Source organism: Dipodomys merriami, unplaced genomic scaffold (assembly GCF_024711535.1).
Source record: "Dipodomys merriami isolate MVZ:Mamm:240054 unplaced genomic scaffold, mDipMer1.0.p SCAF_80, whole genome shotgun sequence".
NCBI classification, from domain to species: Eukaryota; Metazoa; Chordata; class Mammalia; order Rodentia; family Heteromyidae; genus Dipodomys; species Dipodomys merriami.
The window spans coordinates 1,576,298-1,597,911 of NW_027206402.1; positions in this window are offsets into that span (position 1 = coordinate 1,576,298).

Sequence of the window (21,614 nt, forward strand, 5' to 3'; positions counted from 1 at the left end):
CTAACGCTAACCCTCACCCTTACAGTAACCCTCACGCTCAGCCTAAGCCTAACATGTACCCTTACCGTCACCCCCACCCTAACCCTCACCCTAACACTAACACTAATCCTCAATCTAACCCTCACCCTCACTCTACCAATACCCTTAAGCTCACCCTAATGCTAACCCTCACCCTTACAGTCACCCTCACGCTCAGCCTAACCCTCACGTTTACCCTTACCGTCACCCCCACCCTAACCTTCACCCTAACCATAAACCTCATCCTCATGCTCGGCCTAAGCCTAAGCCTAATCCTAAGCCTAACTGTAAACCTGACCCTCGCCCTAACCCTTACCGTAACACTAACACTAACTCTAAACCTCAACCTCACCCTCACCCTCACCCTCAGCCTAAACCTAAAGCTCAACCTAACCTTAACACTAACCCTCACACTCACCCTAACACTCATCCTAACCCTAATTCTAACACTAACCCTAACCCAATCCACACCCTCAGCCTCACCCTAACCCTAATTCTAACCCAAAACCTCAACCTCACACTAAACCTAATGCTAAACCTGACCCTAACCCGAAACATAAACCTCACCCTAACCCTAACCCTCACAATCACACTCAACGTAACCGTAGCCCTAACCTTAACACTATCCATAACACTCACCCAAAACCTAACCCTCAACCTAACACTTAACCTCACCCTAACACAAACCCTAACCCTAACATTAACCCTCACACTAACCCTAACTCTCACCCTAACCCTAAGCCTCACCCTAACCCTAAACCTAACAATAAACCTCACCCGCACCCTCATCCTAACCCTCACTTGCACCCTAACTCTAACCCTAAACCTCACCCTCATCCTCACCCTAACTCTAACCCTAACCATAACCCTAAACCTCATTCTGACCCTAACCCTCATCCTCACCCTCACCGTAACCCTAACTCTAAACTTAACAATCACCCTAAACCCAACCTTAACCCTCACCCTAACATAACCCTCACCCTAACCCAAAGCCTCACCCTAACACTTACCCTCACCCTAACATTAACTCTAACTCTAACACTAACCCTCACAGTAACCCTAACTCTCACCCTAACCCTAAACCTCACCTTAACACTAACCCTAACCCTCACCCTCACCCTAGCCCTCACCCTAACCCTAATTCTAACCCTAACCCTCAACCTAAACCTAACCCTCATCCTAACCCTAAACCTCACACAAACCCCAACACTGATCCTCAATCTAACCCTCACCCTCCCCCTAAACCTCACCCTAACACTTACCCTAACACTCACCCTAATCCTAACTCTCACCCTTAAGGGAACACGCACCCTCAGCCTAACCCTCACCTTTATTCTTACCGTCACACTCATCCTAAACCTCACCCTAACCCTAACACTCATCCTAACACTCATTCGAACCCTAACCCTATCCATCACCCTAACACAAGCCCTCAACTTCACCCTCAACCTAAGCGTAACCCTAAGCCTAAACCTAAGCCTAAATCTAACACCCACACTCACCCTCGCCCTAACCCTAAACCTAATCCTAACGCTAAGCCTCATCCTAACCCTCACCCTAACCCTAACCCTCACCCTCACCCTCACCCTAACACTAACCCTAACTCCAACCCTAAACCTCACCCTCACCCTAACCCTAACTCTAAGCCTAACCCTAAACCTAAACCTCATTCTAACCCAAACCTAACCCTCAGCCTTACCCTCACCGTAACCCTAACCCTAACCCTCACCCTATCACTAGCCCTAACTCCAACCCTAAACCTCACCCTCACCCTAACACTAACTCTAAGCCTAACCCTAAACCTAAACCTCATTCTAACCCAAACCTAACCCTCAGCCTTACCTTCACCGTAACCCTAACCCTAACCCTAACCCTAACCCTAACAAGAAACTTAACCCTAACCCTGAACCTCACCCTAATCATAACCCTCACCCTAACACTAACCCTCACCCTAACACTAACCCTAACACTAACACTAACCCTCACACTAACCCTAACCATCATCCTAACCCTAAACCTCACCCTAACACTAACCCTAACACTAACACGAACACTAAAACTCACCCTAACCCTAACCCTCACCCTCAAACTCAATGTAACCATAACCCTAACCTTAACACTATCCATAACACTCACCCTAAACCTAACCCTCAACCGAACACTTAACCTCACCCTAACACTAACCCTAACCCTAAAACTAACCCTCACACTAACCCTAACTCTCATCCTAATCCTAAACCTCATCCTAACCCTAAACCTAACCCTAAACCTTACCCTCACTCTAGCCCTCACCCTAACCCTAATTCTAACCCACACCCTCACCCTAACCCTAATCCTCATCCTCACGCTAAACCTCACACTAACCCTAAACCTAATCCTCAATCTAACCCGAACCCTAACCTTAACCTGAACCCTTACACTAAGGCTAACCCTAACCCTAAGCCTCACACTTATCTTAACCCTCACCCTTACCCTAACCCTCACCTTTACACTTACTTTCACCCTCACCCTAACCCTCACCCTAAATCTAACGCTCATCCTAACCCTCAACCTAACCCTAACCCTAACCATCACTCTAACCCTAATCCTCACCCCCATCCTCACCCTCAGCATAAGCCTAACCCAAACACTAACCCTCACACTCACCCTCACCCTAACCTTAATCCTAACTCTAACCCTAACCCTAACACTAACCCTAACTCTAAACATAAACCTCACACTCACCATAACCCTAACTCTAAACTTAAACCTAAACCTAAACCTCATCCTAATCCTAATCCTAACCTTCACCCTCACCCTCACCGTAACCTCACCCTAACCCTAACCCTCACCTAACACAAACCCTAACACTAACACTGACCTCACACTAACCCTAACCATCACCCTAACCCTAAAGCTAACCCTAAACTTAAACCTAGCCCTCAACCTAACCCTAACCCTCATCCTCCCCCTAAACCTCACCCTAACCCTAACACTAATCTTCAATGTAACCTTCACCCTCACTCTACCCCTAACCCTAAACCTCACCCTAATGCTAACCCTCACCCTTACAGTAACCCTCACCGTCAGCCTAACCCTCACTTTTACCCTTATCGTCACCCACACCCTAACCCTCACCCTAAACCTAAACCTCACCCTCATGCTCGGCCTAAGCCTAAGCCCAATCCTAAGCCTAACCTTAAACCTGACCCTCACGCTAACCCTAACCCTAACACTAACACTAACTCTAAACCTCAACCTCACCCTCAGCCTAAACCTAAGGCTAAACCTTACCTTAACCCTAACCCTCACACTCACCCTAACACTCACCCTAACCCTAACCCTAACACTAACCCTAACCCTAATCCTCACGCTCAGCCTCACCCTAACCCTAATTGTAACCCAAAACCTCAACGTCACACTAATGCTAACGCTAAAGCTGACCCTAACCCGAGCCCTAAACCTAAGCCTAACCCTAACCCTCCCCCTAACTCTCACCTTAAACCTAACAATAACACTAACCCTAACTCTAACCCTAACCCTAACACTAAACCTCACCCTAACCCTAACCCTCACCCTAACCCTAACCCTCACCCTCACCCTCATGATCAGCCTAACCTTAAGCCTAACACTAACCCTAACACTAACCCTCACACTAACCCTAACCCTAACCCTAATTTTAATCATAACCCTAACCCTATCCCTCACCCTCACCCTAACTCTCACCCTAAACTTAACCCTAACACTAACCCTAACCCTAACCCTCACCTTCAACGTCACCCTCAGCCTAACCCTAAGCCTAACCCTAAACCTAACCCTAACACGCACACTCAACCTTACCCTAACCCTAATCCTAACCCTAACACTAACCCTAACCCTAACCCTCCCCCTAACTCTCATCCTCACCCTAACCCTAACTCTAAGCCTAACCCTAACCCTCAACCTAACCCTCACCCTAACCCTAACTCTAACCCTAAATCTCACCCTCACCCTAACCCTAACTCTAACCCTAAACCAAACCCTAAACCTCACCCTAACCCTAACCCTAACCGTAACCCTAATATTCACCCTAACCCTAACTCTAACCCTAAACCTCACCCACACCCTAACCCTAACCCTAAGCCTAATGCTAAACCTTACCCTAAACCTAAAACTTACCCTAACACTTACCCTCACCCTAACACTAACACTAACCCTCACACTAACGCTAACCATCACCCTAAACCTAAACCGCATGCTAACCCTAACCCTAACCCTCAACTTCACCCTGGCTCTAACCCTAACACTCAACCTAGCACATACCGTAACCCTAATCCTAACCCTAACACTCACCCTAACGATAACCCTCACCCTACCCCTACCCCTAACCCTCACACTAACCCTTAACCTCACCCTAACCCTCACCCTAACCCTATATCTAAGCCTAAACCTCACACTCGCCCTAAACCTAACCCTAACCATAACCCTAAACCTCACGGTAACACTAACACAAATCCTCACCCTCACCCTAAACCTCATCCTCACCCTAACCCTAAACCTCACCCTCACACTAGCCCTCACCCTCACCCTAAACCTAACCCTAACCCTCACCCTAACCATAACCCTCACTGTAACCCTAACACTCACACTAACCCTAACCCTAACCTCACCCTCATCCTCACCCTAACCCTAACCCTCCCCCTCACCCTAAACCAAACCCTAATCCTAACCCTCACTCTAACCCTAAGCCTAACCCTAACCCTAACCCTAACCCTCACAATGACCCTCAACCTACACCTAATCCTAAACCTAACAATAACCCTCACAGTAACCCTCACCCTAGCGCTCACCCTAACCCTAATCCTAACCCTAAACCTAATCCTAGCGCTCACCCTAACCCTAACCCTCACCCTAACCCTAACCCTAACCCTCACCCTCATGCTCGGCCTAAGTCTAACCCTAAGCCTAAGCTTAAGCCTAACTCTAACCCTCACACTAACGCTCACCCTAACCCTAACCTTAACACAAAAGCAAACACTAACCCTAAACCTCACCCTCACCCTAACCGTAACTCTAACTCTAACCCTAAACATAAACCTAACCCTCACCCTAACCTTAACCCTCACCCTCACCGTAACCGTAACCCTAATCTTAATCCTAACAATAACCCTAACCCTAACAATCATTCTAACCATAACACTCAACCTAACCCTAACCCTCCTACTAACATTTAAACTCACCATAACACTAAACCTAACCCTAACACTAGCACTCACACTAACCCTAACTCACAACTTCACCCTAGCCCTCACCCTAACCCTAACCCTTATCCTCACCCTAAACCTCACACTAACCCTAAAACTAATCCTCAATATAAAACTCACCCTCACCTTAACCCTAACCCTAACCCTCACCCTAACTCTAACGCTCACCCTTACCTTAATCCTCACTCTCAGCCTAACTCTCACTTTCACCATTAATGTCACCCTCACCCTAACCCTCACCCTAAGCCTAACCCTCATCCTAACCCTCACCCTGACTGTAACCCTAAGCCTAACCCTAACCCTAACCCTCACCCTCATCCTAGACATCACCCTAACCCTAATCCTAACCCTAACCCTAACCCTAACCATCACCCTTAACCTAATCCTCAAACCAACCCTCACCCTCAGCCTAACCCTAAGCCTAAGCCTAATCTTAACCCTAACCCACACACTCATCCTCACCATAACCTTAATCCTAAACCCAACCCTAACACTAACACTAAACCTCAACCTAACCCTCACCCTAACATTAACCCTAACACTAACCCTAACCCTATCCCTCCCCATAACCCTCCCCATAACACTAACTCTAACCCTAAACCTCACCCTCACACTAACTCTAACTCTAACACTAAACCTAAACCTAAACCTCATCCTAACCTTAACCCTAACAATAACCCTAACCCTAATCCTAACCTAACCCTAACTCTAACCCTAACACTAAACCTAACCCTAACCCTCACCCTAACCCTAACCCTAACCTTCAACCTAACCCTAACCCTCAACCTCACCGTAACTCTCACCCTAACACTCACCCTAACCCTAAAACTAACCCTAACCCTAAACCTCAACCTAAGGCTAACCCTAACCCTCACCCTTACCCTAGCCCTCACCGTAGCCCTAATCCTAAACCTAAACCTCACCCTAACCCTAAAACCCTAACAATCACCCTAACCCTAACCCTTACCCTCATCCTCATGCTCGGCCTAAGCCTAAGACTACGGCTAACCCTAACCCTAAACTTCACACTCACCTTCACCCTCATCCTCACAGTAACTCTAACCCTAACCCTAACAATAACACAAACCCTAAACCTAACCCTAAACCTCACCCTCACAATAACCCTCACCCTAACCCAACCCCTCACCTTAACACTACCCTAACCCTAACCTTAAACCTCAAACTAACCCTAACCCTAACCCTCACCCTCAGCCTCAACCTCACTGTAAAATTAACCTTAACGATAACACTAACAAAAATCCTAACCCTAACAATAAATCTAACCCTCACCCTCACCCTAACCCTAACCCTAACCCTCACCCTCACCCTCGCCGTAACCCTAACCCTAAACCTCACCCTAACCCTAAACCTAACCCTAATCCTAAACCTCTACATAATGCTAACCCTAAACCTCACCCTCGCCCTTGCCCTCATCCTAACACTAATCCTAACCCTAAACCTCATCCTAACCCTCACCCTAACAATAAACCTAATCCTCACCCTAACCCTAACCCTCACCTTTACCCTTACTGTCACCCTCACCCTAAACCTCACCCTAACCCTAACCCACATTCTAACCCTCACCCTAACCGTAACCCTAACCATCACACTAACCCTAACCCTCAACCTCAACCTCAGCCTCAGTCTAACCCTAAGCCTAAGCCTAACCCTAACCTTCACCCTCACACTCACCATAGCCCTCACCCTAACCCTGACCCTCACCCTAACACTTACCTTAACCTAACACTAACCCTAACCCAAACACTAACCCTCACACTAACCCTAACCCTAACCCTAAAACTCACCCTAACCCTAACCCTAACCCTCACCCCCACCCTCACCCTAATTCTAACCCTAACTTTAACAATAACACTAATCCTAACCCTAAACCTAACTTTAACAATAAACCTAACCCTCAGCCTCACCTTCACCACAAACTTAACCGTAATCATAACACTAAAAATAACCCTCACCCTAACCCTAAACCCTAACCCTAACTCTCACCCTAACGATAAACCTAAGCCTCACCTTAACCCTAACACTCACCCTCACACTCATGCTCTAACTAACCCTAATCCTAATCCTAACCCTAACTCTAACACACACACTCACCCTCACCCTCACCCTAACCCTAACCCTAACACTAACCCTAACCCTAACCCTAACCCTAACCCTCACCCTTCCCCTATCTCTAACCCTAAACCTCAAACTCACACCGACCTTAACCTTAAACCTAAACTTAAACCTCACCCTAAACCTAACACTAAACCTCAACCTCACCCTAGCCCTCAACATAACCCTAATCCTAAATCAAACCCTCATCTTAACCCTAAACCTAACCCTAAACCTAACCCTAACCCTAACACTAATCCTAACTCTAACCCTAACCCTAACACTAACCCTAACTCTAAACCTAAACCTCACTCTCACCCTAACCCTAACTCTAACCTTAAACCTAAACCTAAACCTCATCCTAATCCTAATCCGAACCTTCACCCTCACCCTCACCGTAACCCTCACCCTAACCCTCACCGTCACCCTAACACTTACCCTCACCCTCACACAAACCCTAACACTAACACTGACCCTCACACGAACCCTAACCATCACCCTAACCCTAAAGCTAACCCTATCCTTAAACCTAGCCCTCACCCTAGCCCTCACCATAACCCTAACCCTCATCCTCCCCCTAAACCAAACCCTAACCCTAATACTAATCTTCAATGTAAACCTCACCCTCACTCTACCCCTCACCCTACACCTCACCCTAATGCTAACCCTCACCCTTACAGTAACCCTCACCGTCAGCCTAACCCTCACGTTTACCCTTACCGACAACCCCACCCTAACCCTCATCCTAACCCTAAACCTCACGCTCATGCTTGGCCTAAGCCTCAGCCTAATCCTAAGCCTAACCGTAAACCTGACCCTCACCCTAACCCTAACCCTAACCCTAACACTAACTCTAAAACTCAACCTCACCCTCAGCCTCAGCCTCAGCCTAAACCTAAGGCTAAACCTAACCTTAACACTAACCCTTTACACTCACCGTAACACTCATCTAACCCTAACCCTAACACTAACCCTAACCATAAACCTCACCCTCATGCTCGGCCTAAGCCTAAGCCTAATCCTAAGCCTAAATGTAAACCTGACCCTCACCCTCAGCCTCAACCTAACCCTAATTCTAACCCAAAACCTCAACCTCACCCTAACCCTAACGCTAAACCTAACCCTAACCCGAACCCTAAACCTTACCCTAACCCTAAACCTAACCCTCACCCTAACCCTCACCTTAAACCTAAACCTAACTCTAACACTAACCCTAACCCTAACCCTCACCTTCAACCACACCCTCAGCCTAACCCTAAGCCTAACCTTAACCCTAACCCTAATCATAAACCTCACCCTCAGCCTCACCATCACCGCAAACTTAACCCTAACCATAACACTAACAATAACCCTAACCCTAACCCTAACCCTAATCCTCACTGCCACCCTCAACCTCAGCTTAACCCTTAGCCTAACCCTAACCCTAACCTTAACCCTCACTGTAACCATAACCCTAACCCTAAACCTAACCTCACCCTAAACCTAACCCTAACCCTCACCCTAAGTCTCACCCTAGACCTCATCCTAACCCTAATCCTAACCCTAAACATCATCCTTAACCTCACCCTAACCCTAACCCTAACCCTATCCCTCACCTTGACCCTAACCCTCACCCTCAAGCTCGGCCTAAGCCTAAGCCTAAACCTAAGCCTAGTCCTAACCCTAACCTTCACCCTAACCCTAACCCTAACACTAAGCCTAACTCTAACCCTAAACCTCACTCTCACCCTAACCCTAACTCTGACACTAAACCTAAATCTAACAGTATCTCTAACCCTTACCCTAACCCTCACCCTTACCATAAGCCTCAACCTAACATTTACCCTCAACCTAACACTCACCCTAACCCTAACACTAACCCTAACCATCAACCTAACCCTAACTCTAACCCTCATCCTAACAGTAACCCTCAACCTCAACATCACCCTCAGCCTAACCCTAAGCCTAACCCTAAACCTAAACCTAACAAAAACCATAACCCTAATCCTAACCCGCACACAAACCATAACCCTCACCCTAACCCATACCCTCACTCTAACACTTACCCTCACCCTAACACTAACCATAACCCTAACACTAACCCTCCAACTAACCTAACCCTAACCCAAAACCTCAACCTAATCCTGACCCTCACCCTAACCCTAACACTAACCCTAACACTAACCCCCCCTAAACCAATATCTCACCCTAAATCTCACCCTCACCCTAACCCTTACCGTAAACCCCACACTAACCCTAACCCTAACCCTCACCCGCACCCTCCCCATCACGGGAACTCTAATCCTAACCCTAACAATACCACTAAGCCTACCCCAAACCATCACCCTAACCCTAATCTTCACCCCCACACTCAACCTCATCCTTACCCTAAGCCTAAGCCTATCCCTCAACCTAACCCACATACTCATCCTCACCCTAACCCTAATCCTAAACCTAACCCTATCCCTAAACCTCAACCTAACCCTCACCCTCACCCTAACCCTAACACTAACTCTAACCCTAAATCTCACCCTAACCCTCCCCCTAACCCTAAACCTCCCCTCCCCCTCAACCTCATCGGAACGCTAACCCTAACCCTAACAATATCACTAACCCTAACCCTAACCCTAAACATAAACCTCACCCTCAGCTTCAACTTCACAGCAAACTTAACCCTAACCATAACACTAACAATAAACATAAACCTAACCCTAACCCTATTCTGCACCCCCACCATCACCCTCACCCTCAGCCTAAGCCTAACCCTAACCCTAACCATCACCATAATCCTAACCCTAACCCTCAACCTAACCCTAATCCTTAGCCTCACCCTCACCCTCAATGAAACCCTATCCCTATCCCTAAGCTTAACCCTAACACTAAACCTCACACTCACCCTCACCCTAACACTAATCCTAAACCTAACACTATCCATAAGCCTAACCCTCACCCTAAACCTCACCCTAACCCTTACCCTAACTCTTACCTTCACCCTAACACCAACCCTAACCATACACTAACCATAAACTTCACCCTCACCTTATCCCTCACCCTAACCCTAAATCTACCCCTAAACCTCACCCTCACCTAACCCTAACTCTAACCCTAAACCTAACACTAAACCTCACCCTAACCCTAAACCTAACCATCACCCTCACTCTCACCGTAACTTTAAACCTAACCCTAACTCTAACAATTACATTAGCCCTAACCCTAACCCTCACCCTAACCATAACCCTCACCCTAACGGTAATCCTCACCCTAGAACTTACACTCACCCTAACACTAACCCTAACTCTAACACTAAGCCTCAAACTAACTCTAACATTCACCCTACTCCTAAACCTCACCCTAACCCTAACCCTCACCCTCACCCTAGCCCTCACCATAAACCTAATTCTAACCCTCACCCTCAACCTAAACCAGACCCTCATGCTCACCCTAAACCTCACACTAACCCTAACCCTAATACTCAATCTAACCCTCACCCTAACCCTAACCCTAACCCTTACCCTAACCCTAAATCTAACCCTAACCCTCAGCCTTATCTTAACCCTAACCCTCAGCTTAAACTTCACTTTTACCCTTACAATCATCCTCAAACTTACGCTCACCCTAACACTAAAACTCATCCTAACCCTCACCCTAAACTTAAACCTAAACATCACCCTAACCCTAAGCCTCACCCTCAATCGCACACTCAGCCTAAACCTAAGCCTAATCCTAAGCCTTACCCTAAACCTCACCATCACACTAGCCCTCATCCTAACCCTAATCCTAACCAACACACTAACCCTAATCCTCACCCCACCCTCACCCTCAGCCTAACCCTAAGCCTAAGCCCCACCCTAACCCTAACCCTCATGTCACCGTAAACCTAACCCTCATCCTAACCCTCACGCTATCCCTAACCATAACTCTAAACCTCACCCTAACCCTAACCCTAACCCTCACCCTCACCCTAGCCCTCACCTTAACACTAATCCTAACGCTAATCCTCATCTTAACCATCACCCTAACCCTAACACTAACCCTCACCATAACCCTATGCCTAACCCTCAACCTAACCCTAACACTCACTCTAACCCTAACCCTAAACCTCACCCTAACCCTAACTCTCACCCTCACCCTCACCCTTAGCCTAACCCAAAGCCTAACCCTAAACCTAACCCAAACCCTCAGACTTACCTGAAACCTTACCCTAATCCTAATCCTAACCCTAAGCCTTACCCTAAGCCTAACCCTAACCCTCATCCTAACCCTAAATCTAAAACTAACCCTAACCCTAATCCTTACCCTCAGCCTCACCCTAACACTAACTCTAACCCTAAACCTCACCCTCACCCTAACCCTAACCCTTACCGTAACCCTAAACCTCACCCTAACCCTTACCCTAAACCTCACACACACAATAGCCCTCACTCTAACCCTAATCCTAAAACTAACCCTCATCCTAACTCTCACGTTAACCCTAACGCTAACCCTCACCCTCACCCTCACGCTAACCATAACCTTCAACCTAACCCTAACCCTCACCCTCACCATAACCTTTACCCTAACCCTAAACTTAAACGAAGCCTAACCCTCACCCTAACCCTAACCCTCATCCTCAACCTCACCTTGAGCCTAAAACTAAGCCTAACCCTAAACCTAACCCTAACACACACACTCACCCTCACCCTAACCCTAATCGAACCCTAAACCTAACCCTAAACCTCCCCCTGACTCTCACCATAACCCTAACCCTAACATTAACCCTAACCCTAACCCTCAACCTACCACTCATCCTAAACCTAACTCTAACCCAAAACCTAAACCTCACCCTAACCCTAAACATAACCTTCACACTAACCCAAATCCTCACCCTAACACTTACCCTGACCCTAATACTAATCCTAACCCTAACACTAACCATCACACTAACCCTAAATCTAACTCTAAACCTCAATCTAACCCTCACCCTCAACCTAACCCCAACACTAACGCTAACACTAACCCTATACCTAACCCTCTCCTGAACCATATATCTAAACCTAAACCTCACCCTCAAACTAACACTAACCCTAACCCTAACCCTAAACCTCACCCAAACCCTAAACCTAACCCTCACCCGCACCCTCACCCTCACAGGAACTCTAACCCTAACCCTAACAATAACACTAACACTAACCCGAACCATCACACTTACCCTAATCCTCACCCCCACTCTCACCCTCATCCTAACCCTAAACCTAAGCCTAACCTTCAACCTAACCCTTACTCTCACCCTAACCCTAACCCTAACACTCACCCTAAACCTCACCCTAAACCTCACCCTTACCCTAACCCTCACCCTCACCTCAAGCTCACAATAACTCTAACCCTAAACCTAACATTACCACTAAACCTAACACTAAACCTAACCCAACCATAACCCTCACCCTCAGCCTCACCCTCACGGCAAATTAACCCTAACCATAACACTAACAATAACCCTAAACCTAACCCTAACCGAAACCTAATCCTCACCCCCACCCTCACCCTCAGCCTAACCCTAAGCTTAACCCTACCCCTAAGACGAACCCTCACTGCAACCCTAACCCTAACGCTCACCCTCACCCTAACCCTAACCCTCAAACTCACCTTCACCCTAACCCTATTCCTAAACATAACCCTATACCTTACCCTAACCCTCACCCTAAGCCTCATCCTAGCCCTCACTCTAACCCTAATCCTAACCATAAACCTCATCCTAACCCTCGCCCTAACCCTAAGATTAACACTGACACTAACCCTAACCATCACCCAAACCCTAAACCTTACCCTAAAACTAAACCTAAACCTCACCCTCACCCTAGCCCTCACCCTAACCCTAACAATCATCCTCACCCTAAACCTCACACTAACATTAACACTAATCCTCAATCTAACCCTCATCCTCACCCTACCTCTAACCCTAACTCTCACCCTAACCCTAACCCTCACGCTTATGATAACCCCCACCCTCAGCCTAACCCTCACGTTTACCCCTACCGTCACCCCCACGCTAACCCTCACCCTAACACTAACCCTCACCCTAACCCTCACCCTAACCATGACTCTACCCCTAAACTTCACCCTCACCTTAATCCTAACTCTAACCCTAACCCTAACACTAAATCTCACCATAATCCTAACGCTAAACCTCACCCGCTCCCTCACTGTAACTGTAACCCTAACCCTAACTCTAACAATAACCTTAACCCTAAGCCTAACACTAAAATTAACACTAACCCTAAACCTAAACCTAACCCTAATCCTCAGCCCACCCTCACCCTAACCAAACCCTAACCCTAACCTTCACCCTAACCCTAAGCCTAACCCTAACCCTAATTATAACCCTCATATTCACTCTCACCCTAAACCTAATCCTAAACCTAACACTATCCCTAATCCTAACCCTCACCCTAACCCTCAGCCTAACCCTGATCCTAACCCTAAACCTCATCCTAATCCTCACTCTAACCCTAACCTTAACCCTCACCCTAACCCTAACCCTATCCCTCATCCACATGCTGGGCCTAACTAAACCAAAGCCAAAGCCTAAGCCTAACCCTAAACCTAACTCTCACCCTAACCCTAACCCTAAGACTAACCCTAACTCTAACTCTAACCCTAAACCTCACCCTCACACTAACCCTAACTCTAAAACTAAACCTAAACCTAAACCTCATCCTAACCTTGAGCCTAACAATAACCGTAACCCTAACCTTAACCTAACCCTAACACTAACACTAAAACTAACCCTAACCCTGACCCTAACCATAACCCTCAAACTAACCCTAACCTCACCCTAACACTAAACCTAATCCTCACCCTCACCCTAGCCCTCACCCTAACCCTAACGGTCATCCTCACCCTAAACCTCACATTAACACTAACACTAATCCTCAATCTAACCCTCACTCTTACCCTGACCCTAACCCTAACTCCCACCCATAACCTAACCCTCACCCTACTGTAACCCTCACCCTAGGCCTAACCCTCAACTATACCCTTACCGTCACCCCCAGCTTAACCCTCACCCTAACCCTAACCCTCAACCTAACCCTCACCCAAATCCTAACTCTACCCCTAAATCTCAACCTCACCTTAACCCTATCTCTAACCCTAAGCCTAACACTAAAAACTTCACCCTCATCCTAACCCTAACCCTAACCCTAAACCTCACCCTAACCCGAACACTAACCCTAGCCCTAAACCTCACCCTAACCCTCCCCCTAACCCTAAGTCTAACCCTTAACCTCACCCTCACCCTAACCCTAACCCTAACCCTAAAACTCACCCTAAAACTCACTGTAACCCTATCCTTCACACTCACCCTCAACCTCACTGTAAATCTAACTCTATACCTAACAATAACCCTAACTCTAACCCAAACCCTAACCCTAACCATAATCGTCAACCTCAGCCTCAACCTCACCGCAAACTTAACCCTAACCATAACACTAACAATAACCCTAACACTAACCCTAACTCTAATCCTTACCCCCACCATCACCCTGAGCCTAACCCTAAGCCTCACCCTAACCCTAACCTTAACCTTAAACCTAACCATAAACCTCACCATCAGCCACATCCTCACAGCAAACTTAACCCTAACCATAACACTAACAATAACCCTAACCCTAAACCTAACCCGAATCCTCACCCCCACTGTCAACCTCAGCCTAACCTTAAGCCTAATCCTAACCCTAACCCTAACCCTAAACCTCACCTTAACCCTAACCATAACCCTAAACTTAACCCTAAACCTAACCCTAACCCTAAACCTAACCATAATCCTCAGCCTCACCCTCACCCTAATCAAAACCCTAAACCTAACCCTCACCCTAACCCTAATCCTAAACCTAACCTTATCCCTAACCCTAACGCCCACCCTAACACTCAACCTAGCCCTCACCCTAACCCTAATCCTAACCCTAAACATCATTGTAACCCTCACCCTAACCCTAACCCTCACCCTCATGCTCGGCCTAAGCCTAAGCCGAACCCTAACCCTAACCATCACCCTAACGCTAACCCTAACACTAACCCAAAATCTAACCCTAAACCTTATTCTCACCCTAACCCTAACTCTAAACCTAAACCTCATCCTAATCCTTACCCTAATCCTACCCTTCACGGGCACCTTAACCATAATCATAACCTGAACCCTAACCCTAACAATAACCCTAACCCTAACCCTAACCCTAACCCGAAACCTCACCCTCAACTTAACCTTAACCCTCAACCAAACCCTCACACTAAACCTAACCCTAAGCGTAAAGCTCACCCTAACACAAACCCTAACCCTCAACCCCACCCTAGCCCTCACCCTAACCATAATGGTAACCCTAATACTCCTCTTAACCCTCACCCTAAACCTAACACTAACCCACCCCCTAACCCTAACACTAACCCTCACCCTCAACCTAACCCTAATCCTCATGCTCCCCCTAACCCTAACCCTAACCCTCACCCTAATCTTAAACTTAACCAGAACCCTAACTCTCAGCCTAACCCTAACCCTATACCTCACCCTAACCCTAACCCTCAACCTCAACCTCACCCTCAAACTAACCCTTACCCTAACCCTAATCCTAACCTTCACACTCACCCTAACCCTAACCTTAACACGAACACTAACCCTAACCCTCAACCTAACCCTCACCCTAACCCTAACTCTAACCTAAACCTCACCCTCACCCTAAACTTAACTCTAACACTAACCCAAACCCTAAACCTCACCACAACCCTAACCCTAACCCTCATCCTCACCCTCAACGTAACCGTAACCCTAAACCTAACCCTAAGAATAACCTTAACCCTATTCCTAACCCTCTCCCTAACACTTACCCTCACCCTAACACTAACCCTAACCAACACAATAACCCTCCCCTTAACCCTATATCTAACCCTCAACCTCACACTCACCCTAACCCTAACCCTAAACCGCACACTAACCCTGACCTTAACCCTCACTCTCATGCTCAGCCTAAGCCTAAGCCAAAGCCTAAGTCTAACACTAACCCTAAAACTCACCCTAACCCCAACAATAACACTAAACCTAACTCCAACCCTAAACCTCACCCTCACCCTAACCCTTACACTAACCCTAACCCTAAACCTAAAACTCATCCTAAAACTAACCCTCACTCTCATCCTCACCGTAACCGTAACCCTAACCCTAACCCTAAAAATAACGCGAACCCGAACCCTAACCCTCATCCTAACCATAACCTACACCCTAAACCTAACCCTCACCCTAACACTTAACCTCATCCTAACACTAACCCTCCCCCTAGCACTAACACTCACACTAACCCTAAGCATAACCCTAACACTAAACCTCACCCTAATCCTAACCCTCACCCTCAACATAGCCCACAACCTAACCCTAACCCTCATCCTCACCCTAAAGCTCACACTAACCCTAACACTAATCCTCAATCTAACCCTCACCCTCACCCTAACCTTCACACTCACCCTCACCGTAAACCTAATCCTAAACATAAACCAAAACCTAACATTAAACCTCAATCTAACACTCACCCTAACCCTAACCCTAATACTAACCCTAACTCTAACGCTCACCCTAACCCTCCCCCTAACCCTAACTCTAACCCTAAACCTCACCCTAACCCTAACAATAACCGTAACCCTAACTCTAACCCTTACCCTAACCATAACACTCACCCTAACCATAACCCTCAACCTAACACACTCACCCTTATCTTAACCCTCAGCCTCAGCCTAAACCTCACCTTTAGGCTTACCATCACACTCACCGGAATCCTCACCCTAACCCTCACCCTAACCCTTCCCGTAAACCCCACCCTAACCCTAACCCTAACTGTGACCCGCACCCACACCCTCACGGTAACTCTAACCCTAAACCTATCAATAACACTAAACCTAACACAAACCATCACCATAACCCTAACCCTAACCCTCACCCTCATGCTCGGACTAAGCCTAAGCCTAACCCTAACCCTCACCCTAGCCCTAACCTTAACACTAACCCTAACTCTATCCCTAAACCTCACTCTCACCCTAACACTAATTCTAACCCTAACCCTAACCCTAAAACTCATCCTAACCCTAACCCTAACACTCACCCTCACCCTCAGCCTAAACTTAAGCCGAATATTAACCCTAACCCTAACCCTCACACTCACCCTCACCCTAAACCTAACTCTAACCCTAAACCTCACCCTGAACCTAATCCTAAACCTAACACTAAACCTCACCCTAAACCTAACCCTAACCCTCACCCTAAACCTAACCCTCACGCTCACACTCACCCTCAGCCTAACCCTAAGCATAATCCTAACCCTAACCCTAACCCTCACACTCACCCCCACCCTAACCCTAATACTAAACTTACCCCTACCCCTATCCCTTAACCTCAACCTAATCCTCACCCTAACCTTAACCCTAACACTAACCCTAACCTTAATCTAAGAACTAACCCTCCCCCTAACCCTAAATCTAACCATAAACCTCACCCTCACCCTAACCCTAATCCTACCCCTAAACCTAAACCTCAACCTCAACCTAAACCTAACCCTGACCATCACCCTCACCTTAACTCTAATTCTAATCCTAACAATAACATTAATCCTAACCATAAACCTAACCCTAACCACAGCCCTAATCCTGATCTTAGCACACACCCTCACCCTAACCTAATCCTATACCTAACCCTCATCATCACCCTAACCCTAACACTAACCCTAACGTTCAACCGAACCCTAACCCTAAACCTCACAATAACACTTACCCTAACCCTCACACTAACCCTAAACTTAACCTGAACCCTAACTCACACCCTAACCCTAACCCTAACCCTCACCCTAACCCTAACCCTCACGCTCACCCTCAGCCTAAGCTTAAGCCTAAGCCTAACCCTAAACCTAATCCTCACACTCACCCTAAGCCAAATCCTAATCCTAATCCTAACCCTAACCCGAAATTGGACACTCACCCTAACCCTCAACTTAACCCTAATTCTAACACTAACCCTAAACCTCATGCTCACCCTCACCCTAACCCCAACTCTAACCCTAAACCTCCCCCTCCCCTTAACCCTCACCTAACCCTAACCCTCACCCTCAACCTCAACCTCAGCCTAAACTTAAGCCTAAACCTAAACCTAAAGCAAACATACACACTCACCCTCACTGTAACCCTAATCCTAAACCTATCCCTAACCCTAACCCTCCCCCTAAATCTCACCCTAAACATAACCCTAAAAATAACCCTAACCCAAACCCTCAACCTAACACTCACCCTAAACGTAACTCTAACCATAAACCTCAACCTCACCCTAAACCTAACTCTAACACTAACCCAAACCCTAACCCTCACCCTAACCCAAACCCTAACCATCAACTTAACCCTAATCCTCAGCCCCACCCTCACCCTCAGCCTCACCCTAAGCCTAAGCCTAACCCTAACACTAAACCTCACACTCACCCTCACCCTAACCAATCCTAACCCTAAACCTTTACCTCAACCTAACCTTTACCTTAACACTAACACTAACACTAACCCACGAACTAACCCTCCCCCTAACCCTAAATCTAACCCTAAACCTCACCCTCACCCTAACCCTAACCCTAAACCTCACCCTAACTCTAAACCTCACCCTGACGCTGACCCTCACCCTCACCGTAACTCTAAACATAACCTTAACAATAACATTAATGGTAAGCCTAAACCTAAACCTAAACCTAACCCTAACCCTAATCCTAACACTCACCCTCAACCTAACCCTAATCCTAGCCCTAACCTTCAACCTCACCCTAAACCTGACCCTCATCGTTAACCTAACCCTCATCCAAAACCTCACCCTAACCCTAACTCTAAACCTAAACCTCACACTAACACTAACACTAAACCTCATCCTCACCCTAGCCCTCACCCTAAACCTAATCCTAAACCTAATCCTCATCCTAAATTCACCCTAACCCTCACCCTAACCCTAACCCTCAACGTAACCCTAACCCTCACGCTGACCGTAAATGTAACCCTAACTCTCATCCTAACCCTAATCTGACCCTGAACCCAAACTCTCACCCTAACCCTAACCCTAACCCTAACCCTCACACTTACCCTAACCCTCATCCTCACCCTCACACTCAGCCTAAACCTAAGCCTAAAACTAACCCTAACCAAAACCCTCACACTCACCCTATTACGCTAATCCTAATCCTAACCCTAACCCTAACCCTCACCCTCACGCTAACCCTCACCTTAACCCTAACCCTAACACAAACCCTAACCATAACACTCACCCTCAGCCTCAACCTAAAACAAAATCTAAACCTAAATCTCACCCTCACCCTAACCCTAACCCTAAACCTCATCCTAACCCTAACCCTAAACCTCACCCTGACCCTCACCATAGCCCTCAACCTAACCCTAATCCTAATCCTAACCCTCATCCTTACCCTCCCCCTAACCCTAAACCTAACCCTCATCTTAACCCTAACCCTCACCCTCAAACTCACCCTCAGCCTAACCCTACACCTAACCCTAAAATTAACCCTAACATACACACTCACCCTCACCCTAACACTAATCTTAACCCTATCCCTAATCCTTAACCTCCACCTAACTCTCACCCTAACCCTAACACTAACACTCATCCTAACCCTCACCCTAACCCTAAATCTAACCCTAAACCTAAACCTCAACCTCACCTTAACCCTAATCCTAACCCTCACCCTCACCGTAACCATAAACCTAGCCCTAAACCTTACAATAACAATAACCCTAATCCTAATCCTCATCCTAACCATATCCTTCACCCTAAACCTAACCCTCACCCTAACACTTACCCTCACCCTATCCCGAACCCTAAACCTCACACTCACCCTAAACGTTACCCTAATCCTAATCCTAACCCTAAGCCTAACCCTCACCCTCAACCTAACCCTCACCCTAACCATAACTCTTACACTAACCCTAACCCTAACGCTAGCTCTCAGACTCAAACTAACCCCAACTCTAACCCTAATCCAAACACTAAATCTCACCCTAACCTTAGCCCTAACCCTCACACTCACCCTCACAATAACCATAACGCTAAACCTAACCCTAACAATAACCCTAAAGCTAATGCTAACCCTCACCCTAACCATAACCCTCACCCTAACCCAAACCCTCACCCTAACACTTACCCTCACCCTAACACTAACCCTCAAACTAACCCTAACCATAAACCTCAACCTAACCCTCACCCTCACCCAATCCCTAACACTAACCCTATTCCTAACGCTTACCCTAACCCTCCCCTAACCCTATATCTAACCCTAAACCTCACCCTAACCCTAAACCTAACCCTCAATCTAAACCTAAACCTAATTCTAACCCTCAACCTAACACTTACCCAGACACCAACGTAACCCTAACCCTAACACTCACCCTAAACCTAACACACATCCTAACCCTAACCCTCACCTCACCATAACCCTAACATTAATCCTAACCCTAAACCTCACGCTATCCCTCAACCTAACCATAACTCTAACCCTAATCCTGACCCTCACCTTAACCGTAACCCTAACCCTAAACATCACCGTCACCCTAGCCTTCAACCTAACCCTAATCCTAACCTTAACCCTCATCCTAACCCTCACCCTAAACCTAAAACTAACCCTCACCCTAACCCTAACCCTCACCCTTAACCTCACACTTAGTCTAACCCTAAGCCTAATCCTAAACCTAACCCTAACCAAGACACTCACCCTCAATCTAACCCTAAACCTAACCCTCACCATAACCCTAAACTTCACCATCAACCTCACCCTTAGCCTAACCCTAAGCCTAACCCTAAACCTAACCCGAACCCACACACTCACCCTCACCCTAACTCTAATCCTAACCCAAACCCTAACCCTAACCCTAAACCTCACCCTCACCCTAGCCTTCACCCTAACCCTAATCCTAAACCTAACCCAAACTCTAACCATAACCCTAACCCTAAACCTCACCCTAAACCTAACCCTATCCCTCACCCTCATTGTAAGGGTAATCCTAACCCTAACCCTAACAATAACCATAACCCTAAATCTAACCCTTACCCAAACCATAACACTCAACCTAACCCTAACCCTCACCCTAACACTTACACTCACCCTTATCTTAACCCTCAGCCTCAGCCTAATCCTCACCTTTAGGCTTACCATCAGACTCACCCGAACCCTCACCCTAACCCTCACCCTAACCCTAACCCTACCCTTAAACTTAACAGTACCTCTAAACCTAACCCTCACC